A 16,238-nucleotide genomic window follows, 5' to 3' on the forward strand; every position below is an offset into this window, starting at 1 on the left:
TTCCCATTTGCCTTACGAATGACGACTAAGGGTGATGCTCAGTGTTTTGCTGAATATGTTTTAAGACACTGAAGGATTCCAGTCTCTGAATTTCTGTAGCCACGTCGTCACGTCGTGCATGCAGCACAGGGCACACGCTCCAAAATTTGGGTTGCACATTAGCTTTGCACATCCTAGAGTACCATTGAATAAATGTTGACACTCGTCACAGTGCTGCTGAACTGCAGTGAAATCTGGTTTTGCAGGACAGAGCGGATCAAGTTATGGTTGTGGAGGGTGACCATAATCAGTTACTGTCAGTTGCACAAAACAGACAAGCTTTTATTTTCCTAAGAACTACTTAATTAAACATTGCCTTAAAAGGATCAAAATAAAACTATATGGCTGAAGGCCTAGTTAAGAAAACTTGAGATACCTCTTGGGCTGAGGGCCCAAAACCACACCAAAAACAAGGACGGCTGAAGGCCTGAACACAAGTTATATAAAAATTGCTTTAAAGAATACACATGGCTGAAGGCCTTACTTAAAATATGTTTCACATAAATACTCAGCTGAAGGCCACACACAGGACATTGGACAACTCAGGGCTTAAGGCCTCAATAAGAAGAATTTCAGATAGAACAATGTTTCAAAATTTAGTTTTTAAACAAATCAATCTTCAAATTTTAATCTAAGTCAGCTGAAGGCCTTATTTTAAAATTAAAACAAACTAAATTTGAAACGTCCCCTTAGAAAAATTATACATGACTGTGCTTAAACTGACACACAATATTTTTGGCGCAACGCAATCTGACTTTCAGTAATCCCTACAAAAGAATGGCCCTGACCAACATTAACCTATACCTTTCACAAATCCCTTACCTCACAAAAATCTTCGTTACTCGAACTACTTCAATACAGCGAGCGCCACTACTGCCAGCCAAATAAAAGATTCAAACTACTGAAGGCACTAACTACTGATAGGCATAGTTAGCAAATGAAAGATTTTGATAGAGAACAAACAATGTATTTACCTCAATAGTGTTCAAAAATGATAAAATATGACATCCATTCTTACAAATGTACTGTTTCTGATGGACACACGTCCAGATCATCCGCTCTCAAAAATGCGCCATCTCACTTCCCCACATCCACCACTGCTGGCGGCTCACCTCCAACTGCGCAACGCTACGCGCTGTTAACAGCCAACAGCCCAACACTACAATAGCCAACAACAATGCTGACTGCACACAGCACAGCCAGTGATTTTCATACAGAGCGCTACATGGCGTTACCAATATAAAGACCTAAACAGCCTACTTACATAGCCCCCATGCTCCCCACAAAAAAATTTTACAAATTGTTTTGGGCAGTGGCCAATACAGATTTAAAAAAAAAATTCATAATTACAATAACAAAGAAATCAAATGAACACGCTTATTGATACAATGTTGGTCAAAGCTAAAATTTTCTCACAGTCCATAAAGACAGTCCTGATCGTTCATCACAGTAAAATAGCAGTGTTTTTCTCAAAGTCTGAGCAGTAAAAGAAAATGCACACGGAAGTAGTGGATTTCCATGCAGTCTTGAAGAAGTAGTGTTGTTCTACCAACGGAAAGACAGTGCTGACTCTTGACATGCAGACAGGTAATGGGCCACAACAGAGCAAACCCTCCGCAGAGTCAGTCGAAGTTTTGAAGAATATTGGTAGGTAGGTCATCACAGAGTAGACCCACTGTCGTCCTGGTAGAGATTACGGTATTGGTGGGCCACCAGAGGTGCCGATCCAGTGCAGTCATTGTAGAAATAATGGTATTGGTGGGCCATCAAAGATGCAGACCCACTGTAGTCCTTGTAGAGACGGCCAGCAGTCATCTGTTGCGACTGTGCAGGTGCACAATCACCATCGAAGAGTCTTGCAGAGAATGTAGCAAGTCCATAAACCACCACTTGTGCGCTCACAAAATTGTTATTTGAAATGTCCTTAGAACCAGCAATGCTGTTATCCAGTCCCTTGCTGAATTATTAACACACGTGCAAACACTATCAGTCCCTACTTCTCACATATTGTCCATATACTATGACCAACAGAAACATGTGCAGTGAAATGTAACTTACAAGTTACTTAATTTGATGAACTGGTGTCAATTACAATTTTATAACATAAGAATACAATAAGAAAGGTACAAAATACATCATTAAAGAACATAACAATACAGATAACATTTGTAGTAATAGGGGCTTTACAAAAGAATAGAAATAAACATATACATCAGTGTTACAGGAATTATGACATAAGCAAATACATAAAAGATCAGAATAACTTTTGAAACATCAACTTCACACATGAGCATTAAAACAAAACAGAATAAATAATGTCTAAACATATTTACAAAGAAAATAACATATTATTAGAAATATTCCACAACATAACTCATATCAGCTAAACACATAAAGACAGGAAAAACACAAATATACAAGAGTACACAAACACATAGCAGAATAACACAAGAGGAAAGGGCAGGGTTTGTTTTCAGTGTAACATCTGGTACTGCAGTCCAACTTAAAACTTCATTCCATAGATCTTTCGTCTTATTTCAACATTTGTTTCCACCAAAAAAATCCTATCCAAGCATGCTTTCTGTATTTATATGTTCACATGTTTCTTACCTCATTATTTATTTTCCATTATCTTACCTCATCATTTATTTCCAAGAAAATCCTACCTAAACCTGTTGTCCCTAAACCCTACTTTTTTGTTCATATCCTCTTTCAAAATACTTTTTTGGCCAAACCATTTTCTTATAGATTCTCAATGTATTTCTTCCAATTCATCACAACTCGTTCTCTCATATAGCCTACCCCATCTTAAGCTAACTTAAATCTACTGAGCTGAGACGCTAAACTAAGGAACAAGGCAATGCAGCAGCACAAAACAATTAACACAAACAGCAATGACAAAAAATGCAGATTTGCAAAGCAAGCAGCATTATAGAAATTAGCAAAGCAATTGCAATATTACAATTAATATAAGGCAATGTGCAGCAAACAAGAAAAATAAATCCGTAGTAAACTGGCTTAGCAGAGTAACACAAATTAAAATTCAGTAGCACTATGCCTGGAAAACAGCAGCAGCAAATGCAATAACTTATATCTAAACATGACAAAGCTCAAGCAGAAAAAATATTACAGTAAAAATGGCCATGTTTAATACCTACGTCACATCTTAACACTAGAGTGATGCATCACGATAACTTACTCCACCAAAAAATTACCAAGTAGTTGAAAAGAAAATTATGTATGCAGTTACTGTTATTAATCCCTTCTTATTGTTCTTTCCATTCCAAGTGCTCCTTTTTCGAAGAATTGTTGTTGTTGTGGTCTTCAGTCCTGAGACTGGTTTGATGCAGCTCTCCATGCTACTCTATCCTGTGCAAGCTTCTTCATCTCCCAGTACTTATTACAACCTACATCCTTCTGAATCTGCTTAGTGTATTCATCTCTTGGTCTCCCTCTACGATTTTTACCCTCCACACTGCCCTCCAATGCTAAATTTGTGATCCCTTGATGCCTCAAAACATGTCCTACCAACCGATCCCTTCTTCTAGTCAAGTTGTGCCACAAACTTCTCTTCTCCCCAATCCTATTCAATACCTCCTCATTAGTTACGTGATCTACCCACCTTATCTTCAGCATTCTTCTGTAGCACCACATTTCGAAAGCTTCTATTCTCTTCTTGTCCAAACTAGTTATCGTCCATGTTTCACTTCCATACATGGCTACACTCCATACAAATACTTTCAGAAACGACTTCTTGACACTTAAATCTATACTCGATGTTAACAAATTCCTCTTCTTGAGAAACGCTTTCCTTGCCATTGCCAGTCTACATTTTATATCCTCTCTACTTCGACCATCATCGGTTATTTTGCTCCCTAAATAGCAAAACTCCTTTACTACTTTAAGTGTCTCATTTCCTAATCTAATTCCCTCAGAATCACCTGACTTAATTTGACTACATACCATTATCCTCGTTTTGCTTTTGTTGATGTGCATCTTATATCCTCCTTTCAAGACACTGTCCATTCCGTTCAACTGCTCTTCCAAGCCCTTTGCTGTCTCTGACAGAATTACAATGTCATCGGCAAACCTCAAAGTTTTTACTTCTTCTCCATGAATTTTAATACCTACTCCGAATTTTTCTTTTGTTTCCTTTACTGCTTGCTCAATATACAGATTGAATAACATCGGGGAGAGGCTACAACCCTGTCTTACTCCTTTCCCAACCACTGCTTCCCTTTCATGCCCCTCGACTCTTATAACTGCCATCTGGTTTCTGTACAAACTGTAAATAGCCTTTCGCTCCCTGTATTTTACCCCTGCCACCTTCAGAATTTGAAAGAGAATATTCCAGTTAACATTGTCAAAAGCTTTCTCTAAGTCTACAAATGCTAGAAACGTAGATTTGCCTTTTCTTAATCTTTCTTCTAAGATAAGTCGTAAGGTCAGTATTGCCTCACGTGTTCCAACATTTCTACAGAATCCAAACTGATCTTCCCCGAGGTCGGCTTCTACCAGTTTTTCCATTCGTCTGTAAAGAATTCGCGTTAGTATTTTGCAGCTGTGACTTATTAAACTGATAGTTCGGTAATTTTCACATCTGTCAACACCTGCTTTCTTTGGGATTGGAATTATTATATTCTTCTTGAAGTCTGAGGGTATTTCGCCTGTCTCATACATAGTGCTCACCAGATGGTAGAGTTTTATCATGACTGGCTCTCCCGAGGCCATCAGTAGTTCAAATGGAATGTTGTCTACTCCCGGGGCCTTGTTTCGACTCAGGTCTTTCAGTGCTCTGTCAAACTCTTCACGCAGTATCTTATCTCCCATTTCGTCTTCATCTACATCCTCTTCCATTTCCATAATATTGTCCTCAAGTACATCGCCCTTGTATAAACCCTCTGTATACTCCTTCCACCTTTCTGCCTTCCCTTCTTTGCTTAGAACTGGGTTGCCATCTGAGCTCTTGATATTCATACAAGTGGTTCTCTTCTCTCCAAAGGTCTCTTTAATTTTCCTGTAGGCAGTATCTATCTTACCCCTAGTGAGACAAGCCTCTACATCCTTACATTTGTCCTCTAGCCACCCCTGCTTAGCCATTTTGCACTTCCTGTCGATATCATTTTTGAGACGTCTGTATTCCTTTTTGCCTGCTTCATTTACTGCATTTTTGTATTTTCTCCTTTCATCAATTAAATTCAATATTTCTTCTGTTACCCAAGGATTTCTATTAGCCCTCGTCTTTTTACCTACTTGATCCTCTGCTGCCTTCACTACTTCATCCCTCAGAGCTACCCATTCTTCTTCTACTGTATTTCTTTCCCCCATCCCTGTCAATTGTTCCCTTATGCTCTCCCTGAAACTCTCTACAACCTCTGGTTCTTTCAGTTTATCCAGGTCCCATCTCCTTAAATTCCCACCTTTTTGCAGTTTCTTCAGTTTCAATCTGCAGTTCATAACCAATAGATTGTGGTCAGAATCCACATCTGCCCCAGGAAATGTCTTACAATTTAAAACCTGGTTCCTAAATCTCTGTCTTACCATTATATAATCTATCTGATACCTACTAGTATCTCCAGGATTCTTCCAGGTATACAACCTTCTTTTATGATTCTTGAACCAAGTGTTGGCTATGATTAAGTTATGCTCTGTGCAAAATTCTACAAGGCGGCTTCCTCTTTCATTCCTTCCCCCCAATCCATATTCACCTACTATGTTTCCTTCTCTCCCTTTTCCTACTGACGAATTCCAGTCACCCATGACTATTAAATTTTCGTTTCCTTTCACTACCTGAATAATTTCTTTTATCTCGTCATACATTTCATCTATTTCTTCATCCTCTGCAGAGGTAGTTGGCATATAAACTTGTACTACTGTAGTAGGCATGAGCTTTGTGTCTATCTTGGCCACAATAATGCGTTCACTATGCTGTTTGTAATAGCTAACCCACACTCCTATTTTTTTATTCATTATTAAACCTACTCCTGCATTACCCCTATTTGATTTTGTATTTATAACCCTGTAATCACCTGACCAAAAGTCTTGTTCCTCCTGCCACCGAACTTCACTAATTCCCACTATATCTAACTTTAACCTATCCATTTCCCTTTTTAAATTTTCTAACCTACCTGCCCGATTAAGGGATCTGACATTCCACGCTCCGATCCGTAGAACGCCAGTTTTCTTTCTCCTGATAACGACGTCCTCCTGAGTAGTCCCCGCCCGGAGATCCGAATGGGGGACTATTTTACCTCCGGAATATTTTACCCAAGAGGACGCCATCATCATTTAATCACATAGTAGAGGTGCATGTCCTCGGGAAAAATTACGGCTGTAGTTTCCCCTTGCTTTCAGCCGTTCGCAGTACCTGCACAGCAAGGCCGTTTTGGTTAATGTTACAAGGCCAGATCAGTCAATCATCCAGACTGTTGCCCCTGCAACTACTGAAAAGGCTGCTGCCCCTTTTCAGGAACCACATGTTTGTCTGGCCTCTCAACAGATACCCCTCCGTTGTGGTTGCACCTACGGTACGGCCATCTGTATCGCTGAGGCACGCAAGCCTCCCCACCAGCGGCAAGGTCCATGGTTCATGGGGGGTTTCGAAGAATATGGATCATAAAATTATTATTTAATAGATCTGTTGGCAGAGTGTTCACATTAGCAAATGCATTTAATTTTATTTCATAAAAGCAATGATGCAACACACCTGGAAAACAGATATCAAATAAAATAAGCAACTATGTACAAAGCATAAAAATATCATTCAATAGTCATGTGGCTTTTCATAAGTTAGTAGAAATTCTCTCAATTCTCATAGAAAGACACTTGTCATAACCAGGTGTGCAGATGTAAGAATATTTCCCATCAATTCATAAGCATTTCAGTAAGTAGTACAAAGTACGTGTAATCATATGTTTTCAAGTAATGAGTGTGTCATATTTGCGATGCTTTCTACAAAGGAATGTCAATAGCGAGGTTAATGGTCTCTTTTTTTCTCCACCTGTGCCTCTGAAAGGCACACACTAATGGCTTTTTCCTAGGCGGCTATCGCGCAGCTGGGTGCCCACCACGCATTACGTGACGGTCACTTAACTTTCCCACCGAAATATTTACGTCAGCAGTTTGCGCTACAGTGACAGTCTCATATAAAAAATTTCACAGGTCGAGAATTTGCGTTACAAATGTGTAGAAACAAAATCCTGTAAATATAACAGTGTCCAAAAACTTTTTGGCGGCATTGTGATACATTCACGCATATACACACATTTCATAACTCTTAAAGTACGATTCTTGGTTTCCAACATCCTTTTCATAAATCAGAGTCCCTAACCACTACTCCTTATTCCTTACCTTATTACACATGTACATATTCGTCGACACGTCAATCTTGTGGTGACACTTCAATATTTCATCATAATAAATACATAGCATAATCAAATTCCTCATATAGCATCAGCTTATTGATCATAAACATACCTCAAAAGCATAATACACATCTTCGTCGTAATAATAACACCATAACACCTCAGCCAAATCTCAAAAACGTCGTAGCTTTCTGCAATAATTTCAAAACCTAAAAAAATTCTCTTCTCATGTCAATTGTTCCATCTACCTCAAACGTACTTTAAAAATCATGACCCCATACCAAATGCGACATTCAAAGCTCTCATAGTATCACAATGGTTCAAAAAAAAATATATGAACAGTTCACAAAGTACAGACAAAATACAATTTCATAAGTGTGATATTATCCAACTGTGTAATTGTGTAAACATCTGTCACTGATGTAGTAAAAAAGACATGTTTGTCTCTCTCAGTTAAATGATCAGATAGCTGTGTAATTTATGTGTTAGAGAAATATGGTACCGATGTGTAACGTTGTATAAGCAAATACCACATTAGCTAGGGGTCCTTGTGCTTGCCAAACACATGGTACACAAAGTAGGCGTGTACCCCCTGAGGATTAATGTAATTATACCTCAGGTGTTACAGATTACAGCAATGGAATGAAATGTACACGGAAAACTTTCTTTGTAATTCAAAAATCTTAAAAAATGAATGGTTTAAGTACAAAATTAATCACTCAAATGCATGTCCTGTAGCGCTAAATGTGCGTCTTGCTGTAAGATAATTCTGTGGAACTGTCGTAGTTATCGTCCTCTGTAAGCAAAGTTCTGTTGAAGTCAATGTACTTACCTCATCATAAACGAAAGTGAAGTGCTTTGCATATAGATATCGTAGTTATTACGTACCTTACCGTGATAAAGAAAGTACTATAATGTAAAGTATTGTTGTGCTACAAAAAAGGCTGTCTCATTGTAGCTACACCACAAAAGTTACTACTAAAACATGTTTTACTTTCCAGAATAATACAGAAAAACTGTGCAGATATAAAACAGATACAGCGAAAAAGCAATAATATAAATTGTGTCACTCATTAGTAGCGTCGTGATATAATCGTGTAGCTGTCAAATAAACTAACCACTGTGTCATGTGATATCTCTCAGAAAGTACTTTAAATCCAGAATGTATTTTCAAGTAAACCAAAATGTTGCATTAAAATCTCATTAGCAGTACCCGTACATGTTCTAAGTATGTGAGCCTTATGGTCGTTACGTAATTGTGCCACTAACAAGCAAGAATGTACACACACAATAACACTGTCTCGTCTGTTCACTATAACAATGCATTCGTAATTACTGTCTAAATATGTTCCCTAGGTTATAGACTGGATAGTTTATTTTAAAACATAGTTACATGTTAACAGTTTCTAAGTGTGACAACGCATACTAGTAGCGTGAAGTGAAAAATTTAATGGCAAAGACTAAGTTAAAAAGCAGATTATCTTTCAATAAACGGTTTTACATGTGAAATGGGGTGCAAGCCTTTACTCTTCCTACTATGCAGAGCTCCAGCTTCAACGGAATTACCATGTGGTATATGGTACATCGGTAAAGAATGCTCAAATTTTTCTCATGGTTAGCGTCTATGTTATTTTTCTCTGAGCCAGCCGGCGCACGTGGCTGCCTGCGGTGCGAGTCATTGTCTGCTATCTCTTTGTTGGCGTGCGTCATTATTGTGATTTGGAGACCTAACTTCTACAAATTCACCTTGTCGAGAGGGCCCTGCCCTGTTTGAATCTCCCCAGTTCTGATGCAATTCAAGTCTGTCGTTACGATTATATCGTCTGTCGTCATGTCGGTAGATTTCATTGTTTCTTTCTTGTCGGGAACGTGGTGGAGAATTTCTCCCGGAATCGTAACTGCGCTGTGGACCGTTGCGTCTGAAGTTATTCTGTCCCACTTGATAATAATTGTTTTGGTTCCCATATTGTCTGTTTCTATAATTATCTCTGTCGTATTCATTGCTACGGAAGTGCAATTTTTCTCTGTAACTGTTATTCTGCCAACGGTTGTCATACAGGTGGTGTCTGTTTTGGTCACGATTTGAGTTGTGAGAATAGCCTTGTCCTGTCCAGTTATTATTTCTGTCATTGCGGAATTGTGACCGATGTGACCTGTAATTGTTGTGCTCCTGTTTTCGCGTTCCGCGATTGTCAGTGTCCATTTCCAATTCTTGTAAGAGTCCCTGAAAAGCTTCAATGTCGTCTTTGCAACGTCCTGCCAAAATATTATGTCGTAAATGTTCAGGTAATTTGATTAAGCAAATGCGGATGAGTTCTGAGGGGCTGTATGGGTTTGACAGGTACTGATTCTTGTGCAACATGTCTTCAAAATATTTCACAAGACTGGAAAATTCAGATTTTTTGAAATGTTTCATCATTATGATGCTATATTTTACTCGGTCTTGTGCAGCTTGAGACCAATATGCTGAGAGGAAGGCATGATAAAATTCTCCTTCACTGTGACAATCGTGAATGACTGATCGCATTCTTTCAGCTGGTTCATTCTCTAAGTAGCCACACATATATTCTAATCTGTGCTCTAATGACCAGTTGGGAGGAAAACAATGAGAGAATTGATGAAGCCACACTTGTGGATGAATGTCGTTGCCAGAATTCTTAAATGTTTTGAATTTGCGTGTAGTAATGAACAGCTTATAGTCAAAATCATCGTGTCGGCGAGTCGCATGTCGGTCATTGTTACGTCGTTTCGGCGGTTCCATTTCAAAATTCGGTGCACCTTGCCAATTTCTTTCATAATTTCCGAAATGCGCTGTGTTATTATTTAGTGACTGTTCCGTATTTCTATGTCCCTCTTCCCGTATTGGAGCGCGAGTGTCCTCTAAAATATGTAATTCTTGTATTACCTGTGTCAACTGATCTTGTACTTCCAGGATTTCTCTTTGGTGTTGCGTATTAATTTGATTCTGATTTTGTTTGAACTTCCTAATTTCTTCACACTCTTTTGTGTCATTAAAGACTACCGGTTTTGTGTCATTCAGATTATCATCTACCTTCGTAGATAAATTATTTAGCTGATCGTAAAGTTCAACTACTTTCTCTGATAATGAAATAATTTCCTCCATGTGTCTTTCAGAGTATCTACTGTGTCCTTTAAGTTTTCCTGAGTTTTTGCAAGTTGCGTAACCGAATCGGTAGATGCAACTGAGTCAATTTTAGATTGCAAGGTGTCGTGATTTTCATGAACAATAGTTTGCAGTTCCTTTATGGCTGCTTCGTGATTCTGTAATGCATTTTCATGATGCGAAAAAATAGGTTGGAAATGCACACAAATTTGCGTTTTTACGTCATTACAGACTTTTTGACATTTCCCTTCGATTTTATGTAACTCAGTAGTTAAATCTTCACGTGTTTGTTCAAGCGTGGTGTCTAACTTCCGAAGATTTTGTTCCATTGTGTCTAACTTTTGAAGCTTTTGCTGTGCTTGTCTCTGATTTTGTTCCATTGTGTCTAACTTTTGAAGATTTTGTTCCATTGTGTCTAACTGTTGCTGTGTTTGTCTCTGATTTTGTTTCATTTGCTGCATTAATTGCAATAATAATGTATTAGTGTCTGGAATCCGTTCCTCTATGCTTTTCGGCAGTGCATTTGCACCGGCAACATTCACATTTTGACAAGCAGAAAATGTGTCTTGACTTATTTGAGAAAACGGTGAGGACCCAAAACCTGAGTCTACAGTATTTGCAATATTGTGTTCTGTCATTTCGGATTCCTGAGGCGAGCTGTTGCCGACCGATCGATCGATAATGCTTCCCCGTTCACTACTTGTTTCACTGTCTACACCATTATTTGCCGCCCGCTCCATTTCCCTATGCACAATTACCAAATTACTAGTTTGAACATTAGTTAATTCATTACACGGTGGCGCTAATACACTGCTTTCGTCTTCACTATCATTTCTCAGTTTACTTTGGAGCCTAGTATTACGTTTTTCACACGCCATTATTGTCACAATATTTCACACGATAACACAGAAAAGCACAATTTGAAGAGCAAAAATAAGAGAACACATTAACATAGCATTGAAAATAATATCTCGTTAATTGCAAGCGCAGCTGCGAAATACTTGGTGCAAATCTACATGCATGCCACAAGTGTTTTACTGTACAACAATGAAAAACTAAAACTACAAAGGAAATTCTCTCTATAATTACGCGCTAGAAATAAACAATAGCTACATTAATTACACAAACTACAAGAAAAAATCAGAACATTCCAGTGAGGTAAGCTCGGCTAAGGGTCGACATATGAAACGTCCCCTTAGAAAAATTATACATGACTGTGCTTAAACTGACACACAATATTTTTGGCGCAACGCAATCTGACTTTCAGTAATCCCTACAAAAGAATGGCCCTGACTAACATTAACCTATACCTTTCACAAATCCCTTACCTCACAAAAATCTTCGTTACTCGAACTACTTCAATACAGCGAGCGCCACTACTGCCAGCTAAATAAAAGATTCAAACTACTGAAGGCACTAACTACTGATAGGCATAGTTAGAAAATGAAAGATTTTGATAGAGAACAAACAATGTATTTACCTCAATAGTGTTCAAAAATGATAATATATATATACAGCAGTTCATGACATCCATTCTTACAAATGTACTGTTTCTGATGGACACACGTCCAGATCATCTGCTCTCAAAAATGCGCCATCTCACTTCCCCACATCCACCACTGCTGGCGGCTCACCTCCAACTGCGCAACGCTACGCGCTGTTAACAACCAACAGCCCAACACTACAATAGCCAACAACAATGCAAACCAGCCACAGACTGCACACAGCACAGCCAGTGATTTTCATACAGAGCGCTACGTGGCGTTACCAATATAAAAACCTAAACAGCCTACTTACAAATTAATAGACGGTTGAAGGCCTCACACAGTACCTCAGACTAAAATGAAAATCAGAATCTAAAACCAAAAACAGTGGTGCTCAGAAGTGTTCCAAGGGTCAGCCTGAGGAGTTCACTCTAACATAAGGTGAGGTGAGACAAGCAGCCAAGAGTGAGGATAAATAATCGGATGGCAACCCGACCCAGGGACGCTGTAGGACTGGCGAACAACCTAATCAATTCCCTTCTCCCGACCAATGGCACGACAACGGAATGTATCAGCCAAGGACGAAGATACCAGCAGCACTACGTCTTCAATATTGGCGTCTCTAAGAAGAAAATATGAACAAACAACTAAAAGGCTGTCGAACTACATGCCGTGCCGCGCATCAGCATGGCGAGGAAAAACACACTGCTGGAAAACTACTTTAACGACCAGGGCAGGTAACGACCACAAGGCAGAAAACACTGTTCGTGCTCTTCACTGATAAGTAACAACCAATTTAATAGTTAAAGACCATACAGGAAGACGGCTACAAAATTTAGTCAACTCCAACACACCATATGTCGCTGGTAGACGGAACGGCCCGGGAAGTAACAATTGGCAATGAATGAAGAGATGTCACAGCAGTTGAGGTTTCATAACAGGTTAACTGATCACTCAACTTCAGTGCCCAGGTTCTGTGGGCAACGAACTTTGTAGCTCTCGCAGCTAGCGCCTCACAATCTGACTGCATGTACACGCCGCCATGGAGACTTCCTCGCTGCTCTGTCCCAACCGACCGACTGCCACACACACCACCACACGGAAATATAACGGTCACACCAAAGATGGTACAGCAGTACTAGTATCGATAAGTGCTGCTGCTGCCACTGACAGAGGCAAGTCAGCAACTCGTTAAGCCGTCGGCACACGGACCGTGCTGTCGAACGTTAATGTTGAGCGTGCCAAGTTCAACGTGGTGCTGAACGCTCAGGAACGATGCGACTTGTCCATACGGTACGTGGGTCTCAACGTGGTATAAGCGATCGCAACGCACTCCAGCGGCAGTTGAAGGATGCTTTTGGTTCGTAAATCACACTGTTTACTCAATGGGCGCGCTTAAAATTCCCACGCTAGCTCTATGAAAACGCACATTTCCTCCATCGTCCACGAAAAGGAAAGTACCATGTCCAGTCATTATGGACACAGGCTTATAAAAGTTCCATTACAGACAGTGCATTAAAAATTTGGAATAAAAATGGTTCAAATGGCTCTGAGCACTATGGGACTTAACTTCTGAGGTCATCAGTCCCCTAGAACTTAGAACTACTTAAACCTAACTAACCTAAGGACATCACACACATCCATGCCCGAGGCAGGATTCGAACCTGAGACCGTAGCGGTCGCTCGGTTCCAGACTGTAGCGCCTAGAACCGCTCGGCCACTCCGGCCGGCAAATTTGGAATACTTCTCCGCATAAGATAAACATTATTTCATCATTCCCACATTTTAGTAAAACCCCAAGGTCAGTCTTACTTGATCACTGTTCCTACTCAGTAGCAGAATCTTTGCAACATGTGTATTACGAAGCGTAAAAGAAAAAGGAGCAAGATATTTTTATACAAGTAGCGCAAGCTGTCCTGTAGATTAAGCCAATCGATCAAAGTCACCCCTCAAAAAAAGGTGAACTTATATTTACATAACATCAAATATTATAGTATATATTTATATTAAACTAATAATAAAGCATCAGAACCTAATAAAAACGCGAATGTTAGGAAAAATAATTTGGTAGTGTCAGGACGCGAACCACCGCCCCTAACTGATAACTCTTTCCAGGACAGTGACGGTGCTCATAACGCTTTTTTTTTTTAAATTTCATTTTGTTCGTTTTCGTTCGTTGCATCTGATCGGGGCGGACGTCGCAAGACACCCTTTTAAAACCAACATCACACATCTTAAAAGTAATCATATTATGTTACCCTCTGCTGGAAACCTTAATCGTAGATATGTTACTAATTGAAATTTAATTATAACAAATTGTACCAAGAACAATACGTTTTGGGTGCATCTTCAGTGTGTCGCTACCTTCTAATAGCCTACTCTCATAATACGCAAGTTACAATAATTCTTTTGCCACAAATATGATGTTTCTCCTTATTTTATTGGAACGGACCACACAGTTAACAACGGGTTTTCCAGCGATTCTCAATTTGCTGGTGCTCAGAAACGCCATATATACATATAGGCTTGAAATGAATGCCAATATGGCGCCTCACAACTCTGTACTGAAGGGAGACAGCGTGCTTGTGACGTAGGTGGCGTTGTGCCATCTCATTGGTCAACGCTCAGACGCACGCTCAAAATATCTGACATGCCAGATATTGCTCTGCACGTTCGGAAAGACGCCCGAGCGTGCCATTCCACGCTATGACGTCAGAAACTCGGCACGCTCAACGCTGGGATGCACGGTACGTGTGCCGACGGCTTTAGAGTAGTAACTCAGGGAGAAATAAGAAGCCACTCGATTGTGACAAAATGCCGAAGTACAAACGGCAACAACGCGAGCTGGCCGCGGCTCATGCGGCATGGGAAACTTTTGTGCCAGTAACATGTACATTGTCCTGTACATCTAATATGAAGGAATCAAACTCATTCACATCGAAAATATTTGGGCTCAGGCGCCTGCGGACTGCAGTGAAAGCGATTTTCTTAGTCATGTTCTCGTGTTTTGCAGGTAAGCGGGACTCTCAGCACTAAAACGCTGCCGTCGTTATAGACAGTGAAATACAGGTTTGGTGTCTGCAAAGGTTGCTGGCCGTTTTTCCATATGTATCCAGGTTAAGCAACGTGATAGATGCTCCTTTATCTAGTTTAGAAGGCACTGACTGGTTAAATTTGCAACGTAATCCACAGTGTGAATACACTTGTCTATTACGTGTTGTGAAAAATTGTTCTCTGTTTCCAACTGCGGACTTGAGTGTTTTCGTCAATTTCGAGATTGGGAGAGTCTGTTTGAAGTGTGTGGTACTCGCATTAAAGCGCATGCATTGCATTTTCTGCAGCTTTGTTTGTCTGACTTTTGAGCAGGAGGAGGAGACTCTGAACATGAAATGACATTGATTTCCACCCGTTTCTGCTTTGCTTTATTCCCACGTGAGGCAGGGGAGAGCTTTCTAGTCTTCTGCAGGCAGACCGGTTTTGTACGTCCCGTGCGATGACAAAAATTGTATTCCGCTTGTCTGAAGAAGCAGTTGGTCCGATCGTGGGTGACATAGCATTACACACATGAATTCGCTTTGTGCGGAGCGGGGGCAGTGTAATTAGCATTGCGCGGGCGCTCCAACTGCCTGTGGGTAGTGGGTTAGGCCTTGTTTACACGTTGCTGACTTGCGTGTGCTGGGAGGCAGGGCTGTAGCTGTGGCACGGGTAGTTTGTCTCAGGTGAAACGATAACTAGTTGACACAAATTTTGCTCGGTTATATCTTGAAATACCCGTGCATCGATAACTTTAAGTACTTCACTGAGGCTAGGGTCGCAATGTTTCAGAATTTCTGCCCTCAGTCTCTGATATCATAGTTTCTGAATAATAGCATCACTAAGCATTTCATACTGATAAATTGCGCCACAGAAAAAAATTGAATTTTGCAGTCTATAGTCATAGTCGAAGGACATGAAAGGGAAGCAGTGGTTGGGAAGGGAATGAGACAGGGTTGTAGCCTATCCCCGATGTTATTCAATCTGTATGTTGAGCAAGCAGTAAAGGAAAGAAAAGAAAAATTCTGAGTACGCATTAAAATCCATGGAGAAGAAATAAAAACTTTAAGGATCGCCGATGACATTGTAATTCTGTCAGAGACAGCAAAGGACTTGGAATAGCAGTTGAACGGAATGGACAGTGTCTTGAAAGGAGGATATAAGATGAACATCAACAAAAGCAAAACGAGGATA

The sequence above is a fragment of the Schistocerca cancellata genome, chromosome 7, assembly GCF_023864275.1.
Source record: "Schistocerca cancellata isolate TAMUIC-IGC-003103 chromosome 7, iqSchCanc2.1, whole genome shotgun sequence".
NCBI classification, from domain to species: Eukaryota; Metazoa; Arthropoda; class Insecta; order Orthoptera; family Acrididae; genus Schistocerca; species Schistocerca cancellata.